Source organism: Sminthopsis crassicaudata, chromosome 4, assembly GCF_048593235.1.
Source record: "Sminthopsis crassicaudata isolate SCR6 chromosome 4, ASM4859323v1, whole genome shotgun sequence".
NCBI lineage: Eukaryota > Metazoa > Chordata > Mammalia > Dasyuromorphia > Dasyuridae > Sminthopsis > Sminthopsis crassicaudata.
The window spans coordinates 76,966,945-76,984,258 of record NC_133620.1 but is presented as its reverse complement, the minus strand read 5'-3'; positions in this window follow the sequence as shown (position 1 = coordinate 76,984,258).

Here is a 17,314-nt window from a genome sequence, read left to right as displayed (position 1 = left end):
AGATCAGGAGTGAAACAAGGTTGCCCACTATCACCATTACTATTCAATATAGTACTAGAAACTCTAGCCTTGGCAATAAGAGACGAGAAAGAGATCCAAGGAATTAGAGTAGGAAATGAAGAAATCAAATTGTCACTTTTCGCAGATGACATGATGGTATACTTAGAGAACCCCAAAGACTCTGCTAAAAAGCTATTAGAAATAATTCAGAATTTTAGCAAAGTCGCAGGATACAAAATAAATCCACATAAATCCTCAGGATTTTTATACATTACCAACACAATCCAACAGCAAGAGATACAAAGAGAAATTCCATTCAAAATAACAGTCGATAGTATCAAATATTTGGGAATATATCTACCAAAGGAGAGTCAGGAATTATATGAGCAAAATTACAAAACACTTGCCACAAAAATAAAGTCAGATTTAAATAATTGGAAAGACATTCAATGTTCTTGGATAGGCCGAGCGAATATAATAAAGATGACAATACTCCCCAAACTAATCTATTTATTTAGTGCTATACCAATCAGACTCCCAAGAAACTATTTTAATGACCTAGAAAAAATAACAACAAAATTCATATGGAAGAATAAAAGGTCGAGAATTGCAAGGGAACTAATGAAAAAAAACTCAGAGGAAGGTGGTCTAAGTGTACCTGATTTAAAGCTATATTATAAAGCAACAGTCACCAAAACCATTTGGTATTGGCTAAGAAATAGACTAGTTGATCAGTGGCATAGGTTAGGTTCACAGGACAAGATAGTAAATAAAAATAGCAATCTAATCTTTGACAAACCCAAAGATCCCAAATTTTGGGATAAGAATTCATTATTTGACAAAAACTGCTGGGAAAACTGGAAATTAGTATGGCAGAAACTAGGCATGGACCCACATTTAACACCACATACTAAGATTAGATCAAAATGGGTCCAAGATTTAGGCATAAAGAACGAAATCATAAATAAATTGGAGGAACATGGGATGGTTTACCTCTCAGACTTGTGGAGGAGGAAGGAGTTTGTGTCCAAGGGAGAACTAGAGACCATTATTGATCACAAAATAGAACATTTTGATTTCACCAAATTAAAAAGTTTCTGCACAAACAAAACTAATGCAAACAAGATTAGAAGGGAAGTAACAAATTGGGAAAAAATTTTTACAGTTAAAGGTTCTGATAAAGGCCTCATCTCCAAAATATACAGAGAATTGACTTTAATTTATAAGAAATCAAGCCATTCTCCAATTGATAAATGGTCAAAGGATATGAACAGAAAATTTTCAGATGATGAAATTAAAACTATTTCCACTCATATGAAAGAGTGTTCCAAATCACTATTGATCAGAGAAATGCAAATTAAGACAACTATGAGGTATCATTACACACCTGTCAGATTGGCTAAGATGACAGGAACAAATAACGATGAATGTTGGAGGGGCTGTGGGAAAACTGGGACACTGATGCATTGTTGGTGGAGTTGTGAAAGAATCCAACCATTCTGGAGAGCAATCTGGAATTATGCCCAAAAAGTTATCAAAATGTGCATACCCTTTGACCCAGCCATACTACTACTGGGCTTATACCCCAAGGAACTACTAGAGAAGGGAAAGGGTCCTGTATGTGCCAAAATGTTTGTGGCAGCCCTTTTCATAGTGGCTAGAAGCTGGAAGATGAATGGATGTCCATCAATTGGAGAATGGTTGGGTAAACTATGGTATATGAATGTTATGGAATATTATTGTTCTATAAGAAATGACCAACAGGAGAAATACAGAGAGGCTTGGAGAGACTTACATCAACTGATGCTGAGTGAAACAAGCAGAACCAGAAGATCATTATACACTTCAACAATGATACTGTACGAGGATGTATGCTGATGGAAGTGGATTTCTTCAACATAGAGAAGAGCTAATCCAATTCCAATTGATTAATGATGGACAGAACCAGCTACATCCAGAAAAGGAACACTGGGAAATGAATGTAAACTGTTATTTTTACCTTCTGAATCCAATTCTTCCTGTGCAACAAAAAATTCGGTTCTACACACATATATTGTATCTAAATTATACTGTAATATATTTAACATATATAAGACTGCTTGCCATCTGGGGGAGGGGGTTGGGAGAGGAAGGGAAAAAATCTGAATAGAAGTAAGTGCAAGGGATAATGTTGTAAAAAATTACCCATGCATATGTACTGTCAAAAATGTTATAATTATAAAATAAAAAAATAAAAAATAAAAAAAAAAAAGATTATTGGAATAATATGAAAATTTGGCCTTGGGGTATGATGTATAGAAGTTTGTATACTAATATATTTGTCAAGATGATTCATTGGCCAAAGTGAACACATTTGAATACATTTTTAACAACCTAAAAGGCTACTCTATTCATGGACATCATCAGAGGGACAATATTGAAATCAAAGTCATTATATACTTTGTGATCAAAGATGGAGAAACACTATATAGTTGCTTACAACAGAATCTGGATCTAATTGTAGGTCAGTTTGTGAACTTATTGGAAAATACAAACATAAGTGGAAGAATGTAGGAAAAATCATCAGACCACATAGGTATAACCTAAATGACATCTATTGTGTATATAAAGTTAAAATAATAAATAGATATGAAGAACTCTTGAAACAATATTGCAATGTTGCACAGTAGGAAGCCATAAAAAGCTTCCAAAAAAGAACAAGAAAGCAAAATAGTTGTCAGATGAAGATTTACAAATATCTAAGACCAGAAAGAAACCAAAAGGAAAAAGGAATAGATATATCCAAGTAAATGCAGAATTACATAGAATAAGTATATAGTCATATCATCTGAATAGAGTGATAGTTTTATTTCCTCCCAATCTATTCTATTTCCTTTAGTTTTTCTTTTCTTTCTTATTGCTAAAGCCAACAATTCTACCACAATGTTGAATAATAGTGATGATAATGTGCATCTTTTATTCAGCCCTGATCTTATTGGGAATTTGTCCAGCTTTACTCCATTAAAAATAATGCTTGCTGTTCATTTTAAATAGATATGTTTTATTAGTTTAATAAAGGTCATTTTACCATTTGTTCTTTAGTGTTTTAATAGGAATGGATGTTGTATTTTCCCAAAAACTGTTTTCTGCATCTACTAAAATTGTCATAAGATTTCTGTCATTGATATTACCAATCATGTTCATAGTTTTCCTAATAATGAACCAGCTCTGCATTCCTGTATGATCCAAATGGTCATGGTGTCACCTGCTGATAAGTTGATGTAATTTCTTTGTTAATATTTCATTTAAAATTTTGCATCAAGGATATTGGTCTGTAATTTTCTTTCTCTGATACGGCTCTTCCTGGTTTAGGTATCAATATTTATGGAATTAAAGGAATTTGGCAGGATTCTTTTTTAACCTATTTTTCTGAATACTTTACATGATATTGGAATTAATTGTTATTTAAATATTTGGTAGAATTAACTTGTGAATCCATTTGTCCTTAGAGATTTTCTCTTATGGAGTTCATTAATGTATTCTTCAAATTATTTTTCTAAAATGGGACTATTCCCATTTTATAAAAAAGAAATAGAAGAAGCTATTAATCAATATCCTAAGTAAAAATCCCCAGGACCAGATGGATTTAGATGTGAATTCTACCAAGCATTTAAAGAACAATTAATTCCAATGTTATATAAACTATTTGAAAAAATAGCGATTGAAGGACTTCTACCAAATTCCTTTTTGTGACACAGACATGGTACTAATACCAAAACCATGTAGGTTGAAAAAAGAGAAAGAAAATTATAGACCAATCTCCCTAATTAACAGTGATGCTAAAATCTTAAATAAAATATTAGCAAAAAGATTACAGAAAATCATCCCAAGAATAATACACCACGACCAGGTTTTATACCAGGAATGCAGGGCTGATTCAATATTAGGAAAACTATTACAATAATTGACTATATTAATAACCAAATTAACAAAAACTATATGATCATCTCATTTGATGCGGAAAAAAATTTGATAAAATTCAAAATCTATTCATATTAAAAAAAATTTTGAGGATACATAATAAATGGACTTTTTCTTATCATAATCAGTAGCATGTATTTAAAACCATAAGTAAGCATCATATATAAGAGGGATAAACTGGAAACATTCCCAATAACATCAGGAGTGAAACAAAGTTGCCCACAATTACCAATGTTAATTAATATTGTATTAGAAATGCTAGATTCCGCAATGAGAGTTGAGAAAGAGATTAAAAGAATTAGAGTAGGTAATGAGAAAATCAAATTGTCACTCTTTGCAAATGATATGATGATATACTTAGAGAACCCCAGAGATTTTACTAAAAAGCTATTAGAAATAATCTATACCTTTAGCAAAATTGCAGAATACAAAATAAACCCACATAAGTCATCAGCATACTTATACATCACTAAAAAAATCCAACACTTAGAGTTACAAAGAGAAATTCCATTTAAAACAACTACTGATAGTATAAAATATTTGACAATCTATACACCAAGGGAAAGTCAGGAACTATATAGCAAAACTACAAAACACTTTCCACACAAATAAAGTCAGAGCTAACCAATAAGAAAAATATTAAGTGCTCTTGGCTATGTTGAGCAAATATAATATAGATGACAATACTACCTAAACTAATCTATTTATTTAGCACTATACCAATCAGACTCCCAAAAAACTATTTTAATGACCTAGAAAAAATAACCACAAAATGCATTTAGAAGAACAAAAGTAAAAGACTTTCAAGGGAACTAATGAAAAAAAAATCAAATGAAGGTGACTTAGCTGTACCAGATCTAAAACTATTTTATAAAACTGTGGTTACCAAAACCATTTGGTAATGGCTAAGAAATAGACTAGTTGATCAGTGAAATGGGTTAGGTTCAAAGGACAAAATAGTCATTAACTTTAATAATCTAGTGTTTGACAATCCTAAAGACACCAGCTTTTGGGATAAGAATTCACTGTTTGACAAAAATTGTTGGGAAAATTGGAAATTAGTATGGCAGAAACTAGGCATTGACCCACACTTAACCCCATACACCAAGATAAGGTCACAATGGGTTCATCATCTAGGCATAAAGAATGAGATTATAAATAAATTAAAAGAACATAGGGTAGTTTGCCTCTCAGAGCTGTGGAGGAGGAAGGAGTTTGTGATCAAAGAAGAACTAGAGATCATTATTGATGACAAAATAGAAAAAATTGATGATATCAAATTGAAAAGATTTACTACAAGCAAAACTAATGCAGACAAGATTAGAAGGGAAGAAATAAACTGGGAAAATATTTTTACAAGCAAAGGTTCTAATAAAGGACTCATTTCCAAACTATAGAGAGAATTGACTCTCTAAGAGTCAATTAATAATAATAATAATAAGAAGAAATCAAGCCATTCCCCAAATGATAACTGGTCAAAGAGTATGAACAGACAATTTTCCAATGAAGAAACAAATTATTTCTAGTCATATGAAAATATGCTCCAAGTCATTATTAATCAGAGAAATAAAAAATAGTACAACTGTGAGATACCACTATACACCTGTCAGATTATCCAGGATGACAGGAAAAGATAATGTGAATGTCATAGGGGTTGTGGGAAATTGTGAATACATTCAACAATTCTGGAGAGCAATTTTGAACTCTGCTCAAAAAGTTATCAAACTGTGCATACCTTTTGATCTGGCAGTGTTACTATGGGCATATATCCCAAAGAGATCTTAAAGTATTTTTACACTGTATGTGTAAAAATGTTGTTGCAACCCTCTTTGTAGAGGCTAGAAACTGGAAAATGAGTGGATGTCCATCAATGGGAGAATGGTTGAATATATTGTGGTATATGAATGTTAAGGAATATTATTATTCTGTAAGAAATGACCAGCAGGATGATTTAAGAGAGATCTTGAGAGACTTTCATGAACTCATGGTGAGTGTAATAGGCAGGAACAGGAAATCATTATATACTTCAACAACAATATTCTATGATGATCAATTCTGATGCATGTGGCTCTCTTCAACAATGAGATGAACCAGATCAGTTCCATTTGTTCAATAATGAATAGAACTAGCTACACTCTGCTAAAGAACTCTGGAAAATGAGTGTGAATCACTACATAGCATTTCTAATCCCTCTATTTTTGTCTGCCTGCATTTTTTTATTTCCTTCACAGATTAAGTATACATTATTTCTTTTTTTATATATATTTTTATAATATTATCCCTAGTATTCATTTTTCCAAATTATCCCCCCTCCCTCTACTCCTTCACCCTGATGAAAGGCAATCCATACATATTACATGTGTTACACTATAACCTAGATACAATACATGTGGGTAAATACCATTTTCTTGTTGCACAATAAGCATTAGATTCCGAAGGTACATGTAACCTGGGCAGACAGACATTAGTGCTAACAATTTACATTCACTTCCCAGTGATCCTTCTCTGGGTGTAGTTATTTCTGTCCATCATTGATCAACTGGAAGTGAGTTGGATCTTCTTTATGTGGAAGATTTCCACTTCCTTCAGAATACATCCTCATACAGTATTGTTGTTGAAGGGTATAGTGATCTTCTGGTTCTGTTCATTTCACTCAGCATCAGTTGACGTAAGTCTCTCCAAGCCTCTCTGTATTCCTCCTGCTGGTCATTTCTTACATAGCAATAATATTCCATAACCTTCATATACCACAATTTACCCAACCATTCTCCAACTGATGGACATCCATTCATCTTCCAGTTTCTAGCTACAACAAAAAGAGCTGCCACAAACATTTTGGCACATATATGTCTCTTTCCACTCTTTAGTATTTCTTTGGGATATAAGCCCAGTAGTAGTACTGCTCGGTCAAAGGGTATGCACAGTTTGATAAATTTTTGGGCATAGTTCCAAATTGCTCTCCAGAATGGCTGGATTCTTTCACAACTCCACCAGCAATGTATCAGTGTCCCAGTTTTCCCACATCCCCTCCAACATTCATCATTATTTGTTCCTGTCATCTTAGCCAATCTGACAGGTGTGTAGTGGTATCTCAGAGTTGTCTTAATTTGCATTTCTCTGATCAGTAGTGAATTGGTATACTCTTTCATATGAGTGGATATAGTTTCAATTTCATCATCTGAGAATTGTCTGTTCATATCCTTCGACCATTTATCAATTGGAAGATGGTTTGGTTTCTTATAAATTAGGGTCAATTCTCTATATATTTTGGAAATGAGACCTTTGTCAGAACCTTTGTTTTTAAAAATATTTTCCCAATTTGTTACTTCCCTTCTAATCTTATTTGCATTAGTATTGTTTGTACAGAAACTTTTTAGTTTGATATAATCAAAATCTTCTATTTTGTAATCAATAATGATCTCCAGTTCTTCTCTGGTCATAAATTCCTTCCTCCTCCACAGGTCTGAGAGGTAGACTATTTTCTGTTTCTTTAATCTATTTATTATCTCATTCTTTATGCCTAAATCATGGACCCATTTTGATTTTATCTTGGTATATGGTGTAAAGTGGGGATCCATATCTAATTTCTGCAATACTAATTTCCAGTTTTCCCCAACAGTTTTTTTTTCAAATAATGAATTTTTATGCCTAATGTTGGTATCTTTGGGTTTGTCAAAGATTAGATTGCTATAGATGTACCCTTTTTTGTCCTTTGTATCTAATCTGTTCCACTGATCTACCGATCTATTTCTTAGCCAATACCAAATGGCTTTGGTGACTGCTGCTATATAATATAGCTTTAGATCAGTACACTTAGACCACCTTTCTCTGAGTTTTTTTTTTTTTTCATTAGTTCCCTTGTAATTCTCGACCTTTTATTCTTACATATGAATTTTGTTGTTATTTTTTCTACTAGGTCATTAAAATAGTTTCTTGGGAGTCTGATTGGTATAGCACTAAATAAATAGATTAGTTTGGGGAGTATTGTCATCTTTATTATATTCGCTTGGCCTATCCAAAAGCACTGAATGTCTTTCCAATTATTTAAATCTGACTATATTTTTGTGGCAAGTGTTTTGTAATTCTTCTCATATAATTCCTGACTTTTCTTTGGTAGATGGATTCCCAAATACTTTATAATCACAACATTTGTTTGGAATGGAATTTCTCTTTGTATCTCTTGCTGTTGCATTTTGCTGGTGATATATAAAAATGCTGAAGATTTATGTGGATTTATTTTGTATCCTGCCACTTTGCTAAAATTCTGAATTATTTCTAATAGTTTTTTAGCAGAGTCCTTTGGGGTTCTCTAAGTATACCATCATGTCATCTGCAAAGAGTGATAGTTTGATTTCCTCATTTCCTACTCTAATTCCTTGAATCTCTTTCTCTGCTCTTTTTGCCGAGGCTAGCGTTTCTAGTACTATATTGAACAGTAATGGTGATAGTGGTCAAACTTGTTTCACTCCTGATCTTATATGGGAAAGGTTGCAGTTTATTTCTATTGCATATTATGCTTACTGATGGTCTTAAATATATGCTCCTGATTATTCTAAGGAATAGTCCATTTATTCCTATATTCTCAAGAGTTTTTAGTAGGAATGGATTTTGGATTTTGTCAAATGCTTTTTCTGCATCTATTGAGATGATCATATGGTTTTTATTTATATGATTATTAATATGGTAAATTATATTAATAGTTTTCCTAATATTAAACCAGCCCTGCATTTCTGGAAAAAATCTACTTGATCATAGTGTATTATCCTGGGGATGATTTTCTGAAGTCTTTTTGCTAATATATTATTTAAGACTTTAGCATCAATATTCATTAAGGAAATTAGTCTATAATTTTCTTTCTCAGTTTTCGATCGACCTGGTTTAGGTATCAGTCCCATTTCTGTGTCATAAAAGGAGTTTGGTAGGACTCCTTCATCCCCTATTTTTTCAAATAATTTATATAACATTGGGGTTAATTGTTCTTCAAATGTTTGGTAGAATTCACATGTGAATCCATCTGGTCCAGGGGATTTTTTCCTAGGGAGTTGATTAATAGCTTGTTCTATTTCTTTTTCTGAAATGGGACTATTAAAGCAATTTATCTCCTCCTCTGTTAATCTAGGGAGCCTATAATTTTGGAGGAAGTCATCCATTTCACTTAAGTTATCAAATTTATTGCCATAAAGTTGGGCAAAGTAACTCCTTATTATTTCTCTAATTTCCTCTTCATTGGTGGAAAGATCCCCCTTTTCATTTGTAAGACTAACAATTTGATTTTCCTCTTTCTTTTTTCTGATCAAATTTACCAAAGGTTTATCTATTTTATTGGCTTTTTCATAAAACCAACTCTTGGTTTTTTTATTAATTCAATAGTTTTTTTTTTTTTTTTTACTTTCAAAATTATTGATTTCTCCTTTTAAATTTTGTATTTCAAGTTTAATTTTTGGTTGGGGGTTTTTAAATTGGTCTTTTTCTAGCTTTTTAAGTTGCAGGCCCAATTCGTTAATTTTCTCTTTCTCTATTTTTTTCAAATAAGCCTCTAAAGATATAAAATTTCCCCTTATTACTGTTTCAGCTGCATCCCACAGATTTTGGTATGATGTCTCATCATTGTCATTATCTTGGGTGAAATTATTAATTCTTTCTATAATTTGCTGTTTCACCCAGTCATTCTTTAAGATGAGATTGTTCATTTTAAAATTACTTTTTGATCTATTTACCCCTAACTTTTTACTGAATGTAGCTTTTATTGCATTGTGACCTGAGAAGAAGTCATTTATTATTTCTGCCTTCCTACATTTAATTTTGAGATCTTTAGGTCCTAATATATGGCCTATTTTTGTATACGATCCATGAACTGCTGAGAAGAAAGTATATTCCTTTCTATTGCCATTCAGTTTTCTCCAAAGGTCTATCATACCTAGTTTTTCTAATGTTCTATTTACTTTTTAAATTTCTTTCTTATTTGTTTTGTGGTTTGATTTGTCTAAATCTGGGAGTGCAAGGTTGAGATCTCCCACTATTACCAGCTTCCTCCCAGACTGGATGGATGTAGCGGCCCCTGTGCCTGAGCTAAGAGAGAGCTCTGGGAGAAAGTTCCCCACCCCCTCCCTGGAAGTGCCTTACAGGTGATCTGCAGGATTGTGCTGTGAGGTTACTCTGTCCTAGGGCTTCCCTGAAGTTTGAAATTGAACAGTAAAGGCGACACAAAGCCCAGCCTATGCGTCCCGGTGGGGCGTGGATGTCAGCAGCAGGTGACATGAAAAGCCCCTGCACTCAAACTGGAAGTGTCTGCCAGAAACCAAGGTCCCTAGTTAAAAGGTTCTGTTTCTCTGGGACTTCCCGGGGCTGAGTTCCACAACCTCCAGCTGAGCCAGGCACTATGTGGTGCCTTGGGCCATATCTGCCCACTTCTTAATCTCTTAACTACTCACAGGTGAGAGCTAGGACAGCCTATGTCTGCAGCACCCACAGTGCCATGATCTACTGAGTCACCTCCAGGATCAGGAAGATCCAGTCTCTGGCTTTAAATTTTTAAAGTGGCTTAGATTTCTCTTCTGAACTGCTATATTATAAGCAGAGAAGAGCTAACAGCCTGTGCCAGATTCTTCTATCTCAGTGGCTTCTCTGATCCCAGAGCCCTCCCCAGTGTGAGTGGTGCAGTGTGCCAGCACCCAACCGTCTGTGTTGGCTTCTCTTCTTCCTCCCCTGGGAACTGACCTTTCCTGTTGAAACTCCAGATTCTTTTCACCTGGTAAGTCGTGCTTCCAGTCCTTGTGGTATCTATCAGTCCAGCATTATTTTTGAGGCTGATTTATCTAATTGGTTGTGAGGAAAGAAGGACGTTCACAGAGTAGTGTGTATCTTCTCTGCCATCTTGGTTCCACCCCCCAAGTGTACATTATTTCAAAGTCACATTCTTCTTGTGCAGCAAAATAACTGTATGAATGTGTATACATATATTGTATTTAATATATAATTTAACATATATAACATGTATTGGTTTACGTGCCATCTGGGGTAGTGGGTGAGGGGAAGGAGGGGGAAAAATTTGAATAAAATGTTTTGCAATTGTCAATGTTGAAATTTCTTTTTTTTTTTATAAAAAATGCGACTATTTAAGTAATGTATTTCCTCTTCTCATAACTAGTAATTCATAATTTTGTAAATATTCAATAATGTTAGTTAGATTGTTGGATTTGCTGCCAAACAGTGGGACAAAATAGCTGCTATTTTTGCTTGAATTTCTTTTTCCTTGATAGTGAGTTCAAATTTTTTATTTTTGATGCTGGTAATTTTTTTCTTTCTTTTTCCAAAAGCAAAGGTTTATCTACTTTGTTGTTATTGTTGTTGTTGTTGTTGTTGTTGTTGTTATTGTTGTTGTTGTTGTTGTTTTGTTTTTCATTAAACCAACTCTTAGTTTTCTAAATTACTTCAATAGTTTTTCATTTTCAATTTTATTAATCTCTCCTTAGAGTTTCATAATTTCTAGTTGGGGATTGTACCCTGGGGCGGAGCCAAGATGGCGGAGAAGATACACACAACTCTGTGAACGTCCTTATTCCCTCACAACGATTTAGACAAATCAGCCTCAAAAATAGCGCTGGACTGATAGATACCACAAGGACTGGAAGCATGTCTTACCAGCTGAAGAGAATCTGGAGTTTCAACAGAAAAGGTTAGTTCCCAGGGGAGGAAGAAGAGAGGCCAGCACAGACGGCTGGGTGCTAACATACAGCGCTGATTGCGCTGGGAAGGGCTCTGGGATCAGAGAAGCCACTGAGATAAAGGAATCTGGCACAGGCTGTTAGCTCTTCTCTGCTTATAATACAGCAGTTCAGAAGAGAAATCTAAGCCACTTTAAAAATTCAAAGATAGATTAGATCTTCCTGGATCCTGGGTGTGACTCAGCAGAACTCTGCACTGGGGGTGTGGCCCCTAGTTCCCACCTGAGACTAGTTAAGAGATTGAGAAGTGGGTGGATATGGCCCAAGGCAACACACACTCCCTGGCTGACCTGAAGGCTGTGGAAATCAGCCCCAGAAGTCTCAGAGAAGAGGAACCTTTGAACTAAGGAGCGAGGTTTCTGGCGGATGCTTCCAGTTTGAGCACAGGGGCTTTTCACATCACCTGCTGCTGACATCCACACCCCACTGGGACCCCTAGGTTGGGTTTGTGTTGCCTTTACTGTTCATTCTCAAACCTCAGGGAAGCCACTAGAACACAGCGCCCTCAAAGCACAGCAGTGCTAGTCACCTCAGGGGCACTTCCAGGGAGGGGTGGGGAACTCTCTCCCAGAGCTCTCTCTTAGCTCAGGTGCAGGAGCCGCTGCATCCATCCTGTCTGGGAGGAATCTGGTAAAGAAATAAATAAATAATTTCCTACCTCAGGGACAGACCCCAAAAGATTTTTTAAGTATGAGCAAAAAGCCAAAAAAAAAAAAACACTATAGATTCCTTCTACACAGAGAAATAGCGGGTATCCAACCCCGAGGAAGTTAAAAACAGAGAGTCAGCAGATAACAACCTAAAGGGGAATGATTCCTGCCCCCCATCACATAACTCTCTCCTCAAAGAGACTATTAAAAAGCTAAGAGAGTTTGAAGGAAAATGGGGAAAGGAAAAGGAAGCTATGATAGAGAATAAAAATGTTCTGAAATTGGAGTTTGAAAAAATAAAGAATTCAGAGGAGATGCAGGGAAAGAAAATTTGTGAATTAGAAAAGGTAAAAAAAATCACAGGAAAATAGGATTTCTGAATTGGAGAAGATAAAAAAGTCCCAAGAAAATAGAATTTCTGAATTGGAACAAGAAAATAATTAGGGAAATGGAAAAATAATTCAATAGAGCAAAATAATTCATTTAAAAACAAAATTGGGCAATTACAAAAAGAACTAAAAACTGTGAAAGAAGAAATAACTCCTTAAAAGTCAGGATGGAACAAATAGAAATGAATGATTCACAGAGAACCCAACAATCAGTAAAAAAAAAAAAAAAAAAAAAAAAAAAAAAAAAAAGAGAAGCTGGAGAACAACGTCAAATATTTACTGGGAAAATCTATAGACCTGGAAAATAGATCTAGGAGAGATAATCTGCGGATCATTGGACTTCACGAAAACTATGACCAAAAAAAGAGCCTAGATTCTATTTTACAGGAAATTATCAAAGAGAACTGTCCAGAGATAATAAAAAACAGAAGGGAAAGTAGATGTGGAAAGAATCCATCGAACTCCTTCTGAAATAGACTCTAAAAAAAGGACACCACAGAATATTGTGGCTAAGCTGCAGAATTACCACACAAAGGACAAAATCTTGCAAGAAGCTAGAAAAAAACAATTTAAATACCAAGGTGCCACAATAAGGGTCACTCAAGATCTGGCTGCCTCCACATTAAAAGATAGAAGGGCCTGGAACCTGATATTCTGTAAGGCAAAAGATCAAGGACTGCAAACAAGAATGAACTACCCAGCTAAGTTTAGCATCTTTTTCCATGGAAGAAGATGGTCATTCAATGAAATAGAGGAATTCTATATGTTTCTAAGAAAAAAAACAGACTTAAACAAAAAATTTGATCTACATCCACAAGACTGAAGAGAAACAGAAAAAGGTACACAGAGCCCTTGAGAACTGTAACTCTGTTGTGGGTATATAAAAAATACTCATGGATAATTTGATTTTACTGATATAAAAGAAAAAAGGGGGTATAGTAAAGGAAAGGAGGTCGTTTCAGAAAAAGAGGAAGGAATGATAAAAAGAGGGAAACTACATCCCAGGGAGGCATAGAAAATACACCATATCTGAGGGAATTTAGTGAGGGGGAGAATCATTGTGTGAATCTTACTCTCATCAGGAGAGGATCAAAGAGTAAATAATTGACATATATGTTTTTCAGAGAATTTTCTCTCACCTCATTAAAAGCAGGGAGAGGAAAAGGAAAAAGGAAAAGGAGAATAAGTGAAGGGACTTGGAGGGAGGGGGGAGGGATACTAAAAAAAGGGAGGGCTGCACATCACAAGGGGGGGTCTGTAAATTAAATATCGGGGAAGGGGATCAGGGGGGGTCAAGGGAAAAAGCATAATCTGGGGATAATATGATAGCAGGAAATACAGAATTAGTAATTTTAACTGTAAATGTGAATGGGATGAACGCTCCCATCAAATGGAGACAGATAGCAGATTGGATCAAAAATTATAACCCTACAATATGTTGTCTGCAGGAAACACACTTAAAGCAGGGAGATACATACAGAGTAAAGGTAAAAGGTTGGAACAGAGCCTATTATGCTTCAGGTAAAGCCAAAAAAGCAGGAGTAGCTATCCTTATCTCAGATCAAGCAAAGACAGAAGTTGATATAGTTAAAAAAGATAAGGAAGGAAACTTTATCCTGCTGAAAGGTAGCATGAATAATGAAGCCATATCAATACTAAAAATATATGAACCAAGTGGTATAGCATCTAACTTTGTAAAGGAAAAGTTAAGAGAATTGCAAGAAGAAATATACAGTAAAACTATAATAGTGGGAGATCTCAACCTTGCACTCTCAGATTTAGACAAATCAAACCACAAAACAAATAAGAAAGAAATTTAAGAATAAATAGAACATTAGAAAAACTAGGTATGATAGACCTTTGGAGTAAACTGAATGGCAATAGAAAGGAATTTACTTTCTTCTCAGCAGTTCATGGATCCTATACAAAAATAGGCCATATATTAGGACATAAAGATCTCAAAATTAAATGTAGTAAGGTAGAAATAATAAATGCCTTCTTCTCAGATCACAGTGCAATAAAAGCTACATTCAGTAAAAAGTTAGGGGTAAATAGACCAAAAAGTAATTGGAAAATGAACAATCTCATCTTAAAGAATGACTGGGTGAAACAGCAAATTATAGAAACAATTAATAATTTCACCCATAAATATGTATATATATATATATATGTGTATATATATATATATATATATATATATATATATATATATATATATATATATATATCCCCCCCCTGCCGTTTATTTTTCTATGTTTCTCTTGAGTCCTATTTATACATGAAATTCACTGTTTAGTTCTGTTTTTTTTTTTTTTCCTTCCAATAGAGATGTTCGAATGTTGCTTACTTCATTGGAGATCCATTGACTGCCCTGAAAGATGATTCAAATTCCACCTGATGGTTACCCCAGGTCCTTTGCTTTCTGGAATATGGTATGCCAGGCTCCTGATCATTAATTGTAGAATTCTCTAGATCCTGGCTGCTGCTCCTTGATATTTGAACTATATTTATCTGGAAGCCTGTAATTTCCCTTGACATTGTAACTCTGAAATTTCACAACAACATTTCTGAAGAGTTTCCTTATGGGCTCTCTTTCTGAAGGTAATTAATATTTTTTTTCAATTAGTATTTATTCCTCTGTTTTTAGAATATCAGGGCAATTTTCCTTGATGAACTCTTTAAGTATGCTATCCAGGCCCATTTTTTGGTCATGGCCTTCAAGTAGTCTAAGAATTTTTAATTGGTCTCTTCTGCATGCATTTTTCAGGTCAATTGTTTTTTCCAATGAGGTATTTTACATTTTTATCCATTTTTGCCCTCTTTTTAGGTTGCCTGATTGTTTCTTGCTCTCATAGTCATTAGGTTCTACTTGACCCATTATAATTTTTAATTTGGGATTTTCTTCAGTTAGTTTTTGTATCTGTTTTTCCATTTTTATTTTCCTTTTCCAATCTGTTGAATTTCTCTTGCATACCTCTCATTTCTTTAATCAATTTTTCTTCTATTTCTTATTTATTTTTTAATGTCTTTTCTTTGGTCAAGGTTATTTTCTGTTTCTTGCTCTTTTTTTTTTACTTTTTTTTTGGTATTTCCTAATTTTTTTTTATATTTATGCTCAAAGTCTGCTTGTTGTAAAGTGGACACCATTCTAAGCTTCCTGTGGAGCTCTGAGCCTTGGCCCCTTGTTTTTATAGGGGGTAGCTTCTTCTGCTCTTTTCAACAAACTTCCTGGTTTCCCAGATTTTGTATTGTGAGCTGGGACTGGAGCTTTCCGCACTGATCTGATCCTTTCCTAAGCCAGTAGTCTCAATTGCTTATTTTCTCTTTCTAAGACCATATCTCCAGCTTTCCCAATATCTATCAGAGCTGAATTGAATACAATTTTTACCCCAGTGAGATTTATTTAAAGTTTTTTTTTTCTTTTCTGATTATCTTTAGTTGGAGAGTGGTTTCATTCTGTCAGACTCTGTCTAGAGGCTTAGTTTCACATTTTTTTTGGAAGGAAACTGGGAAAGCTGAAGCAGCTTCCTGACTTTATTCTCCATCTTGGCTTAAGTCTTAGAAGTCCTGCACATCATTTCTTATAGAAAATCATATTCCATTCCATTCATAGATCATAATTTATTCAGCTGTTCCCCCAACATATGGGCATGCAATGCATTTCCATTTCCTTGTGTGTATTAAAAGGCTGTTACACACAGTTTTGCACATGTATTTCCTTTCTCCTCTTTTATGTTCTCTTTGGGATACAGATCTAGGAAAGATACTGCTGGATCAAAGGGCAGACATAGTTTTATTTCCCCTTTGTCATAATTCCAATTTATTTTCCATAATGGTTGGATCATTTATACAACTCTACCAACAATATATTTGTGTTTTTTTGTAATAGTAATATATGGTTGTGAGAGAGTAAAAGGAAAGCTGAGAATAGTAGAATCGATGCTATTGAATTGTGGTATTGGAGAAGACATTTAAAAGTCCCTTGTAGCAAGAAGATCAAATTCATTTTTATATAATAATTTCAAATAAGGCTATCCATTGGAATGACAGATCTTAAAGCATAAATACTTTGGCCACATAATGAGATGGAAAATTCCTTGGAAAAGATCTTGAAGTTGGGAAAGAGTGATGATAAAAAGAGGAAGGAACAGCAGATGATGAATTATGATCCCATATGCTCTACACCAAAGTCACTGAAGAACGTCTCCTATGGTATTAAGGAGGGAGTTTCTATACAATATTTATTGAAAGACATATTGAAGAGTCACATGCAATCGATGAGTATGGATGGGTTACAAGAGCAACATTAGTGAGATCATAGATTCATTGGAGTGCAGTAATAATGCCCTATGAATAAATTAATACAATATATGCTTTTAAAAAATTTTGCATACACACAGTGTCCCTTTTAAAAATAATTGTATGTTTTTGGTCTAAGAATACTACAATTAATGGATTCTATTTTCTCATATATTAAAATAATAATAAAGAGCTATGTTCAAATACCTGTGCTTCAGTATGAGAGGAACATTATTCTTTAGTGGTGTTCACTACTTTTTAATTAATTTCTCAGCAGTATATTAATTAGTCA